Here is an 18,341-nt window from a genome sequence, read left to right on the forward strand (position 1 = left end):
TGGACATCTCTACAGCACTAACATGAATAAAAAAAAATTTTAAAATTTAAAAAAACTTTTTTGGAACTTTTTGCTAGTAATGGCAATCAGAAGAGAAGTCAATAAGCATAAATAGTAAGTTAGTGTTTAAGTACTCTTGGGCGAAAAACATATTCAGTAGGTCAAATATGGACTTCTGTACAGCGATAATGTAAAAAAAAAAAAACTTTTTAAAAAGTTTTTTAAAACTTTTTTCGAACTTTTTGCTAGTAATGGCAATCAGAAGAGAAGTCAATGAGCATAAATAGTAAGTTAGTGTTTAAGTACTCTTGGGCCAAAAACATGTTCAGTAGGTCAAATATGGACATCTCTACAGCATTAACATGAATAAAAATGTAAAAAAAAATTTAAAAAACTTTTTTGGAACTTTTTGCTAGTAATGGCAATCAGAAGAGAAGTCAATGAGCATATTTATTAAGTTAGTGTTTAAGTACTCTTGGGCGAAAAACATGTTCAGTAGGTCAAATATGGACTTCTGTACAGCCGTAATGTAAAAAAAAAAAAACTTTTTAAAAACTTTTTAAAAACTTTTTTCAAACTTTTTTGGAACTTTTTGCTAGTAATGGCAATCAGAAGAGAAGTCAATGAGCATAAATAGTAAGTTAGTGTTTAAGTACTCTTGGGCCAAAAACATGTTCAGTAGGTCAAATATGGACATCTCTACAGCACTAACATGAATAAAAATTTTTTTTAAAATTTAAAAAAACTTTTTTGGAACTTTTTGCTAGTAATGGCAATCAGAAGAGAAGTCAATAAGCATAAATAGTAAGTTAGTGTTTAAGTACTCTTGGGCCAAAAACATGTTCAGTAGGTCAAATATGGACATCTCTACAGCACTAACATGAATTAAAAAAAATAAAAAATTTAAAAAAACTTTTTGGGAACTTTTTGCTAGTAATGGCAATCAGAAGAGAAGTCAATGAGCATAAATAGTAAGTTAGTGTTTAAGTACTCTTGGGCCAAAAACATGTTCATTAGGTCAAATATGGACATCTCTACAGCCATAACATGAATAAAAAAAATTAAAAAAAAACCTTTTTTGGAACTTTTTGCTAGTAATGGCAATCAGAAGAGAAGTCAATGAGCATAAATAGTAAGTTAGTGTTTAAGTACTCTTGGGCCAAAAACATGTTCATTAGGTCAAATATGGACATCTCTACAGCCATAACATGAATAAAAAAAATAAAAAAATAAAAAAAAACTTTAGTAGAATTTTTGGCTAGTAATGGCCATCAGAAGAGAAGTCAATGAGCATAAATAGTAAGTTAGTGTTTAAGTACTCTTGGGCCAAAAACATGTTCAGTAGGTCAAATATGGACATCTCTACAGCATTAACATGAATAAAAATGTAAAAAAAATTAAAAAAAACTTTTTTGGAACTTTTTGCTAGTAATGGCAATCAGAAGAGAAGTCAATGAGCATATTTATTAAGTTAGTGTTTAAGTACTCTTGGGCGAAAAACATATTCAGTAGGTCAAATATGGACTTCTGTACAGCCATAATGTAAAAAAAAAAAAAAAAACTTTTTAAAAACTTTTTAAAAACTTTTTTGGAACTTTTTGCTAGTAATGGCAATCAGAAGAGAAGTCAATGAGCGTAAATTGTAAGTTAGTGTTTAAGTACTCTTGGGCCAAAAACATGTTCAGTAGGTCAAATATGGACATTTCCACAGCATTAACATTAATAAAAATTTAAAAAAATTAAAAAAAACTTTTTTTGGAACTTTTTGCTAGTAATGGCAATCAGAAGAGAAGTCAATGAGCATATATATTAAGTTAGTGTTTAAGTACTCTTGGGCGAAAAACATATTCAGTAGGTCAAATATGGACTTCTGTACAGCGATAATGTAAAAAAAAAAAAACTTTTTAAAAAGTTTTTTAAAACTTTTTTCGAACTTTTTGCTAGTAATGGCAATCAGAAGAGAAGTCAATGAGCATAAATAGTAAGTTAGTGTTTAAGTACTCTTGGGCCAAAAACATGTTCAGTAGGTCAAATATGGACATCTCTACAGCACTAACATGAATAAATTTTTTTTTAAAAATTTAAAAAAACTTTTTTGGAACTTTTTGCTAGTAATGGCAATCAGAAGAGAAGTCAATGAGCATAAATAGTAAGTTAGTGTTTAAGTACTCTTGGGCCAAAAACATGTTCAGTAGGTCAAATATGGACATCTCTACAGCCATAACATGAATAAAAAAAATTAAAAAATTAAAAAAAACTTTAGTAGAATTTTTGGCTAGTAATGGCCATCAGAAGAGAAGTCAATGAGCATAAATAGTAAGTTAGTGTTTAAGTACTCTTGGGCCAAAAACATGTTCAGTAGGTCAAATATGGACATCTCTACAGCATTAACATGAATAAAAATGTAAAAAAAAATTAAAAAAACTTTTTTGGAACTTTTTGCTAGTAATGGCAATCAGAAGAGAAGTCAATGAGCATATTTATTAAGTTAGTGTTTAAGTACTCTTGGGCGAAAAACATGTTCAGTAGGTCAAATATGGACTTCTGTACAGCCGTAATGTAAAAAAAAAAAACTTTTTAAAAACTTTTTAAAAACTTTTTTCAAACTTTTTTGGAACATTTTGCTAGTAATGGCAATCAGAAGAGAAGTCAATGAGCATAAATAGTAAGTTAGTGTTTAAGTACTCTTGGGCGAAAAACATGTTGAGTAGGTCTAATATGGACATCTCTACAACCATAATGTAAAAAAAAAAAAAAAATTTTAAAAACTTTTTTAAAACTTTTTTGGAACTTTTTGCTAGTAATGGCAATCAGAAGAGAAGTAAATGAGCATAAATAATAAGTTAGTGTTTAAGTACTCTTGGGCCAAAAACATGTTCAGTAGGTCAAATATGGACATCTCTACAGCAATAACATGAATAAAAAAAATTAAAAAATTAAAAAAACCTTTTGTGGCATTTTTAGCTAGTAATGGCAATCAGAAGACAAGTCAATAACAATATATAGTAAATTAGTGTTTAAGCACTCTTAGGCGTAAAATATGTTCAGTTGATCAAATATGGACTTCTGTACAGCCATAATGTAAAACACAAAAAACTTTTTTTTAACTTTTTTATAAATTTTTGCTAGTAATGGCAATCAGAAGAGAAGTCAATGAGCATAAATAGTAAGTTAGTGTTTAAGTACTCTTGGGCGAAAAACATATTCAGTAGGTCAAATATGGACTTCTGTACAGCCATAATGTAAAATAAGAAAAACTTTTAAAAAACGTTTTAAAAACTTTTTAAAAACTTTTTGCTAGTAATGGCAATCAGAAGAGAAGTCAATGAGCATAAATAGTAAGTTAGTGTTTAAGTACTCTTGGGCCAAAAACATGTTCATTAGGTCAAATATGGACATCTCTACAGCCATAACATGAATAAAAAAAATTTAAAAATTAAAAAAAACTTTTTTGGAACTTTTTGCTAGTAATGGCAATCAGAAGAGAAGTCAATGAGCATATATATTAAGTTAGTGTTTAAGTACTCTTGGGCGAAAAACATGTTCAGTAGGTCAAATATGGACTTCTGTACAGCCATAATGTAAAAAAAAAAAAAAACTTTTCAAAAACTTTTTAAAAACTTTTTGGGAACTTTTTGCTAGTAATGGCAATCAGAAGACAAGTCAAGGAGCATAAATAGTAAGTTAGTTTTTAAGTACTCTTGGGACAAAAACATGTTCAGTGGGTCAAATATGGACATCTCTACAACCATAACATGAATAAAAAATTAAAAAAAATAAAAATAACTTTTTTGGAACTTTTTGCTAGTAATGGCAATCAGAAGAGAAGTCAATGAGCGTAAATTGTAAGTTAGTGTTTAAGTACTCTTGGGCCAAAAACATGTTCAGTAGGTCAAATATGGACATTTCTACAGCATTAACATGAATAAAAATTAAAAAAAAATAAAAAAAACTTTTTTTGGAACTTTTTGCTAGTAATGGCAATCAGAAGAGAAGTCAATGAGCATATATATTAAGTTAGTGTTTAAGTACTCTTGGGCGAAAAACATATTCAGTAGGTCAAATATGGACTTCTGTACAGCGATAATGTAAAAAAAAAAAAACTTTTTTAAAACTTTTTTAAAACTTTTTTCGAACTTTTTGCTAGTAATGGCAATCAGAAGAGAAGTCAATGAGCATAAATAGTAAGTTAGTGTTTAAGTACTCTTGGGCCAAAAACATGTTCAGTAGGTCAAATATGGACATCTCTACAGCATTAACATGAATAAAAATGTAAAAAAAAAATTAAAAAACTTTTTTGGAACTTTTTGCTAGTAATGGCAATCAGAAGAGAAGTCAATGAGCATAAATAGTAAGTTAGTGTTTAAGTACTCTTGGGCCAAAAACATGTTCAGTAGGTCAAATATGGACATCTCTACAGCACTAACATGAATAAAAAAATTTTTTAAAATTTAAAAAAACTTTTTTGGAACTTTTTGCTAGTAATGGCAATCAGAAGAGAAGTCAATAAGCATAAATAGTAAGTTAGTGTTTAAGTACTCTTGGGCCAAAAACATGTTCAGTAGGTCAAATATGGACATCTCTACAGCACTAACATGAATTAAAAAAAATTAAAAATTTAAAAAAACTTTTTGGGAACTTTTTGCTAGTAATGGCAATCAGAAGAGAAGTCAATGAGCATAAATAGTAAGTTAGTGTTTAAGTACTCTTGGGCCAAAAACATGTTCATTAGGTCAAATATGGACATCTCTACAGCCATAACATGAATAAAAAAAATTAAAAAAAAACCTTTTTTGGAACTTTTTGCTAGTAATGGCAATCAGAAGAGAAGTCAATGAGCATAAATAGTAAGTTAGTGTTTAAGTACTCTTGGGCCAAAAACATGTTCATTAGGTCAAATATGGACATCTCTACAGCCATAACATGAATAAAAAAAATAAAAAAATTAAAAAAAACTTTAGTAGAATTTTTGGCTAGTAATGGCCATCAGAAGAGAAGTCAATGAGCATAAATAGTAAGTTAGTGTTTAAGTACTCTTGGGCCAAAAACATGTTCAGTAGGTCAAATATGGACATCTCTACAGCATTAACATGAATAAAAATGTAAAAAAAATTAAAAAAAACTTTTTTGGAACTTTTTGCTAGTAATGGCAATCAGAAGAGAAGTCAATGAGCATATTTATTAAGTTAGTGTTTAAGTACTCTTGGGCGAAAAACATATTCAGTAGGTCAAATATGGACTTCTGTACAGCCATAATGTAAAAAAAAAAAAAAAAACTTTTTAAAAACTTTTTAAAAACTTTTTTGGAACTTTTTGCTAGTAATGGCAATCAGAAGAGAAGTCAATGAGCGTAAATTGTAAGTTAGTGTTTAAGTACTCTTGGGCCAAAAACATGTTCAGTAGGTCAAATATGGACATTTCCACAGCATTAACATTAATAAAAATTTAAAAAAATTAAAAAAAACTTTTTTTGGAACTTTTTGCTAGTAATGGCAATCAGAAGAGAAGTCAATGAGCATATATATTAAGTTAGTGTTTAAGTACTCTTGGGCGAAAAACATATTCAGTAGGTCAAATATGGACTTCTGTACAGCGATAATGTAAAAAAAAAAAAACTTTTTAAAAAGTTTTTTAAAACTTTTTTCGAACTTTTTGCTAGTAATGGCAATCAGAAGAGAAGTCAATGAGCATAAATAGTAAGTTAGTGTTTAAGTACTCTTGGGCCAAAAACATGTTCAGTAGGTCAAATATGGACATCTCTACAGCACTAACATGAATAAATTTTTTTTTAAAAATTTAAAAAAACTTTTTTGGAACTTTTTGCTAGTAATGGCAATCAGAAGAGAAGTCAATGAGCATAAATAGTAAGTTAGTGTTTAAGTACTCTTGGGCCAAAAACATGTTCAGTAGGTCAAATATGGACATCTCTACAGCCATAACATGAATAAAAAAAATTAAAAAATTAAAAAAAACTTTAGTAGAATTTTTGGCTAGTAATGGCCATCAGAAGAGAAGTCAATGAGCATAAATAGTAAGTTAGTGTTTAAGTACTCTTGGGCCAAAAACATGTTCAGTAGGTCAAATATGGACATCTCTACAGCATTAACATGAATAAAAATGTAAAAAAAATTTAAAAAAACTTTTTTGGAACTTTTTGCTAGTAATGGCAATCAGAAGAGAAGTCAATGAGCATATTTATTAAGTTAGTGTTTAAGTACTCTTGGGCGAAAAACATGTTCAGTAGGTCAAATATGGACTTCTGTACAGCCGTAATGTAAAAAAAAAAAAACTTTTTAAAAACTTTTTAAAAACTTTTTTCAAACTTTTTTGGAACTTTTTGCTAGTAATGGCAATCAGAAGAGAAGTCAATGAGCATAAATAGTAAGTTAGTGTTTAAGTACTCTTGGGCGAAAAACATGTTGAGTAGGTCTAATATGGACATCTCTACAACCATAATGTAAAAAAAAAAAAAAAATTTTAAAAACTTTTTTAAAACTTTTTTGGAACTTTTTGCTAGTAATGGCAATCAGAAGAGAAGTAAATGAGCATAAATAATAAGTTAGTGTTTAAGTACTCTTGGGCCAAAAACATGTTCAGTAGGTCAAATATGGACATCTCTACAGCAATAACATGAATAAAAAAAATTAAAAAATAAAAAAAACCTTTTGTGGCATTTTTAGCTAGTAATGGCAATCAGAAGACAAGTCAATAACAATATATAGTAAATTAGTGTTTAAGCACTCTTAGGCGTAAAATATGTTCAGTTGATCAAATATGGACTTCTGTACAGCCATAATGTAAAACACAAAAAACTTTTTTTTAACTTTTTTATAAATTTTTGCTAGTAATGGCAATCAGAAGAGAAGTCAATGAGCATAAATAGTAAGTTAGTGTTTAAGTACTCTTGGGCGAAAAACATATTCAGTAGGTCAAATATGGACTTCTGTACAGCCATAATGTAAAATAAGAAAAACTTTTAAAAAACGTTTTAAAAACTTTTTAAAAACTTTTTGCTAGTAATGGCAATCAGAAGAGAAGTCAATGAGCATAAATAGTAAGTTAGTGTTTAAGTACTCTTGGGCCAAAAACATGTTCATTAGGTCAAATATGGACATCTCTACAGCCATAACATGAATAAAAAAAATTTAAAAATTAAAAAAAACTTTTTTGGAACTTTTTGCTAGTAATGGCAATCAGAAGAGAAGTCAATGAGCATATATATTAAGTTAGTGTTTAAGTACTCTTGGGCGAAAAACATGTTCAGTAGGTCAAATATGGACTTCTGTACAGCCATAATGTAAAAAAAAAAAAAAACTTTTCAAAAACTTTTTAAAAACTTTTTGGGAACTTTTTGCTAGTAATGGCAATCAGAAGACAAGTCAAGGAGCATAAATAGTAAGTTAGTTTTTAAGTACTCTTGGGACAAAAACATGTTCAGTGGGTCAAATATGGACATCTCTACAACCATAACATGAATAAAAAATTAAAAAAAATAAAAATAACTTTTTTGGAACTTTTTGCTAGTAATGGCAATCAGAAGAGAAGTCAATGAGCGTAAATTGTAAGTTAGTGTTTAAGTACTCTTGGGCCAAAAACATGTTCAGTAGGTCAAATATGGACTTCTGTACAGCCATAATGTAAAAAAAAAAAAAACTTTTTAAAAACTTTTTTCAAACTTTTTTGGAACTTTTTGCTAGTAATGGCAATCAGAAGAGAAGTCAATGAGCATATATAGTAAATTAGTGTTTAGGTACTCTTGGGCAAAAAACATGTTCAGTAGGTCAAATATGGACATCTCTACAGCCATAACATGAATAAAAAAAATAAAAAAATTAAAAAAAACTTTAGTAGAATTTTTGGCTAGTAATGGCCATCAGAAGAGAAGTCAATGAGCATAAATAGTAAGTTAGTGTTTAAGTACTCTTGGGCCAAAAACATGTTCAGTAGGTCAAATATGGACATCTCTACAGCATTAACATGAATAAAAATGTAAAAAAAATTAAAAAAAACTTTTTTGGAACTTTTTGCTAGTAATGGCAATCAGAAGAGAAGTCAATGAGCGTAAATTGTAAGTTAGTGTTTAAGTACTCTTGGGCCAAAAACATGTTCAGTAGGTCAAATATGGACATTTCCACAGCATTAACATTAATAAAAATTTAAAAAAATTAAAAAAAACTTTTTTTGGAACTTTTTGCTAGTAATGGCAATCAGAAGAGAAGTCAATGAGCATATATATTAAGTTAGTGTTTAAGTACTCTTGGGCGAAAAACATATTCAGTAGGTCAAATATGGACTTCTGTACAGCGATAATGTAAAAAAAAAAAAACTTTTTAAAAAGTTTTTTAAAACTTTTTTCGAACTTTTTGCTAGTAATGGCAATCAGAAGAGAAGTCAATGAGCATAAATAGTAAGTTAGTGTTTAAGTACTCTTGGGCCAAAAACATGTTCAGTAGGTCAAATATGGACATCTCTACAGCACTAACATGAATAAAAATTTTTTTAAAAATTTAAAAAAACTTTTTTGGAACTTTTTGCTAGTAATGGCAATCAGAAGAGAAGTCAATGAGCATAAATAGTAAGTTAGTGTTTAAGTACTCTTGGGCCAAAAACATGTTCAGTAGGTCAAATATGGACATCTCTACAGCACTAACATGAATAAAAAAAAATTTAAAATTTAAAAAAACTTTTTTGGAACTTTTTGCTAGTAATGGCAATCAGAAGAGAAGTCAATGAGCATAAATAGTAAGTTAGTGTTTAAGTACTCTTGGGCCAAAAACATGTTCATTAGGTCAAATATGGACATCTCTACAGCCATAACATGAATAAAAAAAATTAAAAAAAAAACTTTTTGGGAACTTTTTGCTAGTAATGGCAATCAGAAGAGAAGTCAATGAGCATAAATAGTAAGTTAGTGTTTAAGTACTCTTGGGCCAAAAACATGTTCATTAGGTCAAATATGGACATCTCTACAGCCATAACATGAATAAAAAAAATAAAAAAAAAATAAAAAAAACTTTTTTGGAACTTTTTGCTAGTAATGGCAATCAGAAGAGAAGTCAATGAGCATATATATTAAGTTAGTGTTTAAGTACTCTTGGGCGAAAAACATGTTCAGTAGGTCAAATATGGACTTCTGTACAGCCATAATGTAAAAAAAAAAAAAAAAACTTTTCAAAAACTTTTTAAAAACTTTTTTGGAACTTTTTGCTAGTAATGGCAATCAGAAGACAAGTCAATGAGCATAAATAGTAAGTTAGTTTTTAAGTACTCTTGAGACAAAAACATGTTCAGTAGGTCAAATATGGACATCTCTACAACCATAACATGAATAAAAAATAAAAAAAAATTAAAATAACTTTTTTGGAACTTTTTGCTAGTAATGGCAATCAGAAGACAAGTCAATGAGCATAAATTGTAAGTTAGTGTTTAAGTACTCTTGGGCCAAAAACATGTTCAGTGGGTCAAATATGGACATCTCTACAGCATTAACATGAATAAAAATTTAAAAAAATAAAAAAAAACTTTTTTGGAACTTTTTGCTAGTAATGGCAATCAGAAGAGAAGTCAATGAGCATATATATTAAGTTAGTGTTTAAGTACTCTTGGGCGAAAAACATGTTCAGTAGGTCAAATATGGACTTCTGTACAGCCATAATGTAAAAAAAAAAAAAAAACTTTTCAAAAACTTTTTAAAAACTTTTTTGGAACTTTTTGCTAGTAATGGCAATCAGAAGACAAGTCAATGAGCATAAATAGTAAGTTAGTGTTTAAGTACTCTTGGGCCAAAAACATGTTCAGTAGGTCAAATATGGACATCTCTACAGCCATAACATGAATAAAAAAAATTAAAAAATTAAAAAAAACTTTAGTAGAATTTTTGGCTAGTAATGGCCATCAGAAGAGAAGTCAATGAGCATAAATAGTAAGTTAGTGTTTAAGTACTCTTGGGCCAAAAACATGTTCAGTAGGTCAAATATGGACATCTCTACAGCATTAACATGAATAAAAATGTAAAAAAAATTTAAAAAAACTTTTTTGGAACTTTTTGCTAGTAATGGCAATCAGAAGAGAAGTCAATGAGCATATTTATTAAGTTAGTGTTTAAGTACTCTTGGGCGAAAAACATGTTCAGTAGGTCAAATATGGACTTCTGTACAGCCGTAATGTAAAAAAAAAAAAACTTTTTAAAAACTTTTTAAAAACTTTTTTCAAACTTTTTTGGAACTTTTTGCTAGTAATGGCAATCAGAAGAGAAGTCAATGAGCATAAATAGTAAGTTAGTGTTTAAGTACTCTTGGGCGAAAAACATGTTGAGTAGGTCTAATATGGACATCTCTACAACCATAATGTAAAAAAAAAAAAAAAAATTTAAAAACTTTTTTAAAACTTTTTTGGAACTTTTTGCTAGTAATGGCAATCAGAAGAGAAGTAAATGAGCATAAATAATAAGTTAGTGTTTAAGTACTCTTGGGCCAAAAACATGTTCAGTAGGTCAAATATGGACATCTCTACAGCAATAACATGAATAAAAAAAATTAAAAAATTAAAAAAACCTTTTGTGGCATTTTTAGCTAGTAATGGCAATCAGAAGACAAGTCAATAACAATATATAGTAAATTAGTGTTTAAGCACTCTTAGGCGTAAAATATGTTCAGTTGATCAAATATGGACTTCTGTACAGCCATAATGTAAAACACAAAAAACTTTTTTTTAACTTTTTTATAAATTTTTGCTAGTAATGGCAATCAGAAGAGAAGTCAATGAGCATAAATAGTAAGTTAGTGTTTAAGTACTCTTGGGCGAAAAACATATTCAGTAGGTCAAATATGGACTTCTGTACAGCCATAATGTAAAATAAGAAAAACTTTTAAAAAACGTTTTAAAAACTTTTTAAAAACTTTTTGCTAGTAATGGCAATCAGAAGAGAAGTCAATGAGCATAAATAGTAAGTTAGTGTTTAAGTACTCTTGGGCCAAAAACATGTTCATTAGGTCAAATATGGACATCTCTACAGCCATAACATGAATAAAAAAAATTTAAAAATTAAAAAAAACTTTTTTGGAACTTTTTGCTAGTAATGGCAATCAGAAGAGAAGTCAATGAGCATATATATTAAGTTAGTGTTTAAGTACTCTTGGGCGAAAAACATGTTCAGTAGGTCAAATATGGACTTCTGTACAGCCATAATGTAAAAAAAAAAAAAAACTTTTCAAAAACTTTTTAAAAACTTTTTGGGAACTTTTTGCTAGTAATGGCAATCAGAAGACAAGTCAAGGAGCATAAATAGTAAGTTAGTTTTTAAGTACTCTTGGGACAAAAACATGTTCAGTGGGTCAAATATGGACATCTCTACAACCATAACATGAATAAAAAATTAAAAAAAATAAAAATAACTTTTTTGGAACTTTTTGCTAGTAATGGCAATCAGAAGAGAAGTCAATGAGCGTAAATTGTAAGTTAGTGTTTAAGTACTCTTGGGCCAAAAACATGTTCAGTAGGTCAAATATGGACTTCTGTACAGCCATAATGTAAAAAAAAAAAAAACTTTTTAAAAACTTTTTTCAAACTTTTTTGGAACTTTTTGCTAGTAATGGCAATCAGAAGAGAAGTCAATGAGCATATATAGTAAATTAGTGTTTAGGTACTCTTGGGCAAAAAACATGTTCAGTAGGTCAAATATGGACATCTCTACAGCCATAACATGAATAAAAAAAATAAAAAAATTAAAAAAAACTTTAGTAGAATTTTTGGCTAGTAATGGCCATCAGAAGAGAAGTCAATGAGCATAAATAGTAAGTTAGTGTTTAAGTACTCTTGGGCCAAAAACATGTTCAGTAGGTCAAATATGGACATCTCTACAGCATTAACATGAATAAAAATGTAAAAAAAATTAAAAAAAACTTTTTTGGAACTTTTTGCTAGTAATGGCAATCAGAAGAGAAGTCAATGAGCGTAAATTGTAAGTTAGTGTTTAAGTACTCTTGGGCCAAAAACATGTTCAGTAGGTCAAATATGGACATTTCCACAGCATTAACATTAATAAAAATTTAAAAAAATTAAAAAAAACTTTTTTTGGAACTTTTTGCTAGTAATGGCAATCAGAAGAGAAGTCAATGAGCATATATATTAAGTTAGTGTTTAAGTACTCTTGGGCGAAAAACATATTCAGTAGGTCAAATATGGACTTCTGTACAGCGATAATGTAAAAAAAAAAAAACTTTTTAAAAAGTTTTTTAAAACTTTTTTCGAACTTTTTGCTAGTAATGGCAATCAGAAGAGAAGTCAATGAGCATAAATAGTAAGTTAGTGTTTAAGTACTCTTGGGCCAAAAACATGTTCAGTAGGTCAAATATGGACATCTCTACAGCACTAACATGAATAAAATTTTTTTTAAAAATTTAAAAAAACTTTTTTGGAACTTTTTGCTAGTAATGGCAATCAGAAGAGAAGTCAATGAGCATAAATAGTAAGTTAGTGTTTAAGTACTCTTGGGCCAAAAACATGTTCAGTAGGTCAAATATGGACATCTCTACAGCACTAACATGAATAAAAAAAAATTTAAAATTTAAAAAAACTTTTTTGGAACTTTTTGCTAGTAATGGCAATCAGAAGAGAAGTCAATGAGCATAAATAGTAAGTTAGTGTTTAAGTACTCTTGGGCCAAAAACATGTTCATTAGGTCAAATATGGACATCTCTACAGCCATAACATGAATAAAAAAAATTAAAAAAAAAACTTTTTGGGAACTTTTTGCTAGTAATGGCAATCAGAAGAGAAGTCAATGAGCATAAATAGTAAGTTAGTGTTTAAGTACTCTTGGGCCAAAAACATGTTCATTAGGTCAAATATGGACATCTCTACAGCCATAACATGAATAAAAAAAATAAAAAAAAAATAAAAAAAACTTTTTTGGAACTTTTTGCTAGTAATGGCAATCAGAAGAGAAGTCAATGAGCATATATATTAAGTTAGTGTTTAAGTACTCTTGGGCGAAAAACATGTTCAGTAGGTCAAATATGGACTTCTGTACAGCCATAATGTAAAAAAAAAAAAAAAAACTTTTCAAAAACTTTTTAAAAACTTTTTTGGAACTTTTTGCTAGTAATGGCAATCAGAAGACAAGTCAATGAGCATAAATAGTAAGTTAGTTTTTAAGTACTCTTGAGACAAAAACATGTTCAGTAGGTCAAATATGGACATCTCTACAACCATAACATGAATAAAAAATAAAAAAAAATTAAAATAACTTTTTTGGAACTTTTTGCTAGTAATGGCAATCAGAAGACAAGTCAATGAGCATAAATTGTAAGTTAGTGTTTAAGTACTCTTGGGCCAAAAACATGTTCAGTGGGTCAAATATGGACATCTCTACAGCATTAACATGAATAAAAATTTAAAAAAATAAAAAAAAACTTTTTTGGAACTTTTTGCTAGTAATGGCAATCAGAAGAGAAGTCAATGAGCATATATATTAAGTTAGTGTTTAAGTACTCTTGGGCGAAAAACATGTTCAGTAGGTCAAATATGGACTTCTGTACAGCCATAATGTAAAAAAAAAAAAAAAACTTTTCAAAAACTTTTTAAAAACTTTTTTGGAACTTTTTGCTAGTAATGGCAATCAGAAGACAAGTCAATGAGCATAAATAGTAAGTTAGTTTTTAAGTACTCTTGGGACAAAAACATGTTCAGTAGGTCAAATATGGACATCTCTACAACCATAACATGAATAAAAAATTTAAAAAAATAAAAATAACTTTTTTGGAACTTTTTGCTAGTAATGGCAATCAGAAGAGAAGTCAATGAGCATAAATTGTAAGTTAGTGTTTAAGTACTCTTGGGCCAAAAACATGTTCAGTAGGTCAAATATGGACATCTCTACAGCATTAACATGAATAAAAATTTAAAAAAATAAAAAAAAACTTTAGTAGAATTTTTGGCTAGTAATGGCCATCAGAAGACAAGTCAATGAGCATATATAGTAAATTAGTGTTTAGGTACTCTTGGGCAAAAAACATGTTCAGTAGGTCAAATATGGACATCTCTACAGCCATAACATGAATAAAAAAATTTAAAAAATAAAAAAAAACTTTTTTGGAACTTTTTGCTAGTAATGGCAATCAGAAGAGAAGTCAATGAGTATATATATTAAGTTAGTGTTTAAGTACTCTTGGGCCAAAAACAAGTTCAGTAGGTCAAATATGGACATCTCTACAGCCATAACATGAATAAAAAAATAAAAAAAATAAAAAAAAACTTTTGTGGAATTTTTGGCTAGTAATGGCAATCAGAAGACAAGTCAATAACAATATATAGTAAATTAGTGTTTAAGCACTCTTAGGCGTAAAATATGTTCAGTTGATCAAATATGGACTTCTGTACAGCCATAATGTAAAACACAAAAAACTTTTTTTTAACTTTTTTATAACTTTTTGCTAGTAATGGCAATCAGAAGAGATGTCAATGAGCATATATATTAAGTTAGTGTTGAAGTACTCTTGGGCCAAAAACATGTTCAGTAGGTCAAATATGGACTTCTGTACAGCCATAATGTAAAAAAAAAAAAAACTTTTAAAAAACTTTTTTCAAACTTTTTTGGAACTTTTTGCTAGTAATGGCAATCAGAAGAGAAGTCAATGAGCATATATAGTAAATTAGTGTTTAGGTACTCTTGGGCAAAAAACATGTTCAGTAGGTCAAATATGGACATCTCTACAGCCATAACATGAATAAAAAAAATAAAAAAATTAAAAAAAACTTTAGTAGAATTTTTGGCTAGTAATGGCCATCAGAAGAGAAGTCAATGAGCATAAATAGTAAGTTAGTGTTTAAGTACTCTTGGGCCAAAAACATGTTCAGTAGGTCAAATATGGACATCTCTACAGCATTAACATGAATAAAAATGTAAAAAAAATTAAAAAAAACTTTTTTGGAACTTTTTGCTAGTAATGGCAATCAGAAGAGAAGTCAATGAGCATATTTATTAAGTTAGTGTTTAAGTACTCTTGGGCGAAAAACATATTCAGTAGGTCAAATATGGACTTCTGTACAGCCATAATGTAAAAAAAAAAAAAAAAACTTTTTAAAAACTTTTTAAAAACTTTTTTGGAACTTTTTGCTAGTAATGGCAATCAGAAGAGAAGTCAATGAGCGTAAATTGTAAGTTAGTGTTTAAGTACTCTTGGGCCAAAAACATGTTCAGTAGGTCAAATATGGACATCTCTACAGCATTAACATGAATAAAAATGTAAAAAAAATTAAAAAAAACTTTTTTGGAACTTTTTGCTAGTAATGGCAATCAGAAGAGAAGTCAATGAGCATATTTATTAAGTTAGTGTTTAAGTACTCTTGGGCGAAAAACATATTCAGTAGGTCAAATATGGACTTCTGTACAGCCATAATGTAAAAAAAAAAAAAAAAACTTTTTAAAAACTTTTTAAAAACTTTTTTGGAACTTTTTGCTAGTAATGGCAATCAGAAGAGAAGTCAATGAGCATATATATTAAGTTAGTGTTTAAGTACTCTTGGGCGAAAAACATATTCAGTAGGTCAAATATGGACTTCTGTACAGCGATAATGTAAAAAAAAAAAAACTTTTTAAAAACTTTTTTAAAACTTTTTTCGAACTTTTTGCTAGTAATGGCAATCAGAAGAGAAGTCAATGAGCATAAATAGTAAGTTAGTGTTTAAGTACTCTTGGGCCAAAAACATGTTCAGTAGGTCAAATATGGACATCTCTACAGCACTAACATGAATAAATTTTTTTTTAAAAATTTAAAAAAACTTTTTTGGAACTTTTTGCTAGTAATGGCAATCAGAAGAGAAGTCAATGAGCATAAATAGTAAGTTAGTGTTTAAGTACTCATGGGCCAAAAACATGTTCATTAGGTCAAATATGGACATCTCTACAGCCATAACATGAATAAAAAAAATAAAAAATAAAACTTTTTTGGAACTTTTTGCTAGTAATGGCAATCAGAAGAGAAGTCAATGAGCATAAATAGTAAGTTAGTGTTTAAGTACTCTTGGGCCAAAAACATGTTCATTAGGTCAAATATGGACATCTCTACAGCCATAACATGAATAAAAAAAATTAAAAAAATTAAAAAAAAACTTTTTTGGAACTTTTTGCTAGTAATGGCAATCAGAAGAGAAGTCAATGAGCATATATATTAAGTTAGTGTTTAAGTACTCTTGGGCGAAAAACATGTTCAGTAGGTCAAATGTGGACTTCTGTACAGCCATAATGTAAAAAAAAAAAAAAAAAATTTCAAAAACTTTTTTAAAACTTTTTTGGAACTTTTTGCTAGTAATGGCAATCAGAAGACAAGTCAATGAGCATAAATAGTAAGTTAGTTTTTAAGTACTCTTGGGACAAAAACATGTTCAGTAGTCCAAATATGGACATCTCTACAACCATAACATGAATAAAAAATTTAAAAAAATAAAAATAACTTTTTTGGAACTTTTTGGCTAGTAATGGCCATCAGAAGACAAGTCAATGAGCATATATAGTAAATTAGTGTTTAGGTACTCTTGGGCAAAAAACATGTTCAGTAGGTCAAATATGGACATCTCTACAGCCATAACATGAATAAAAAAATTTAAAAAATAAAAAAAAACTTTTTTGGAACTTTTTGCTAGTAATGGCAATCAGAAGAGAAGTCAATGAGCATATATATTAAGTTAGTGTTTAAGTACTCTTGGGCCAAAAACAAGTTCAGTAGGTCAAATATGGACATCTCTACAGCCATAACATGAATAAAAAAATAAAAAAAATATAAAAAAACTTTTGTGGAATTTTTGGCTAGTAATGGCAATCAGAAGACAAGTCAATAACAATATATAGTAAATTAGTGTTTAAGCACTCTTAGGCGTAAAATATGTTCAGTTGATCAAATATGGACTTCTGTACAGCCATAATGTAAAACACAAAAAACTTTTTTTTAACTTTTTTATAACTTTTTGCTAGTAATGGCAATCAGAAGAGATGTCAATGAGCATATATATTAAGTTAGTGTTGAAGTACTCTTGTGCGAAAAACATGTTCAGTAGGTCAAATATGGACTTCTGTACAGCCATAATGTAAAAAAAAAAAAACTTTTTAAAAACTTTTTAAAAACTTTTTTCGAACATTTTTGCTAGTAATGGCAATCAGAAGAGAAGTCAATGAGCATAAATAGTAAGTTAGTGTTTAAGTACTCTTGGGCGAAAAACATATTCAGTAGGTCAAATATGGACTTCTGTACAGCCATAATGTAAAAAAAGAAAAACTTTTAAAAAACTTTTTAAAAACTTTTTTCGAACTTTTTGCTAGTAATGGCAATCAGAAGAGAAGTCAATGAGCATAAATAGTAAGTTAGTGTTTAAGTACTCTTGGGCCAAAAACATGTTCATTAGGTCAAATATGGACATCTCTACAGCCATAACATGAATAAAAAAAATGTAAAAATTAAAAAAAACTTTTTTGGAACTTTTTGCTAGTAATGGCAATCAGAAGAGAAGTCAATGAGCATATATATTAAGTTAGTGTTTAAGTACTCTTGGGCGAAAAACATGTTCAGTAGGTCAAATATGGACTTCTGTACAGCCATAATGTAAAAAAAAAAAAAAACTTTTCAAAAACTTTTTAAAAACTTTTTGGGAACTTTTTGCTAGTAATGGCAATCAGAAGACAAGTCAAGGAGCATAAATAGTAAGTTAGTTTTTAAGTACTCTTGGGACAAAAACATGTTCAGTAGGTCAAATATGGACATCTCTACAACCATAACATGAATAAAAAATTAAAAAAAATAAAAATAACTTTTTTGGAACTTTTTGCTAGTAATGGCAATCAGAAGAGAAGTCAATGAGCGTAAATTGTAAGTTAGTGTTTAAGTACTCTTGGGCCAAAAACATGTTCAGTAGGTCAAATATGGACTTCTGTACAGCCATAATGTAAAAAAAAAAAAACTTTTTAAAAACTTTTTTCAAACTTTTTTGGAACTTTTTGCTAGTAATGGCAATCAGAAGAGAAGTCAATGAGCATAAATAGTAAGTTAGTGTTTAAGTACTCTTGGGCCAAAAACATGTTCAGTAGGTCAAATATGGACATCTCTAAAGCATTAACATGAATAAAAATGTTAAAAAAATTAAAAAAAACTTTTTTGGAACTTTTTGCTAGTAATGGCAATCAGAAGAGAAGTCAATGAGCATATTTATTAAGTTAGTGTTTAAGTACTCTTGGGCGAAAAACATATTCAGTAGGTCAAATATGGACTTCTGTACAGCCATAATGTAAAAAAAAAAAAAAAAAACTTTTTAAAAACTTTTTAAAAACTTTTTTGGAACTTTTTGCTAGTAAT

This window comes from Gobio gobio (assembly GCF_949357685.1).
Source record: "Gobio gobio genome assembly, chromosome: 12".
Taxonomy (NCBI): domain Eukaryota; kingdom Metazoa; phylum Chordata; class Actinopteri; order Cypriniformes; family Gobionidae; genus Gobio; species Gobio gobio.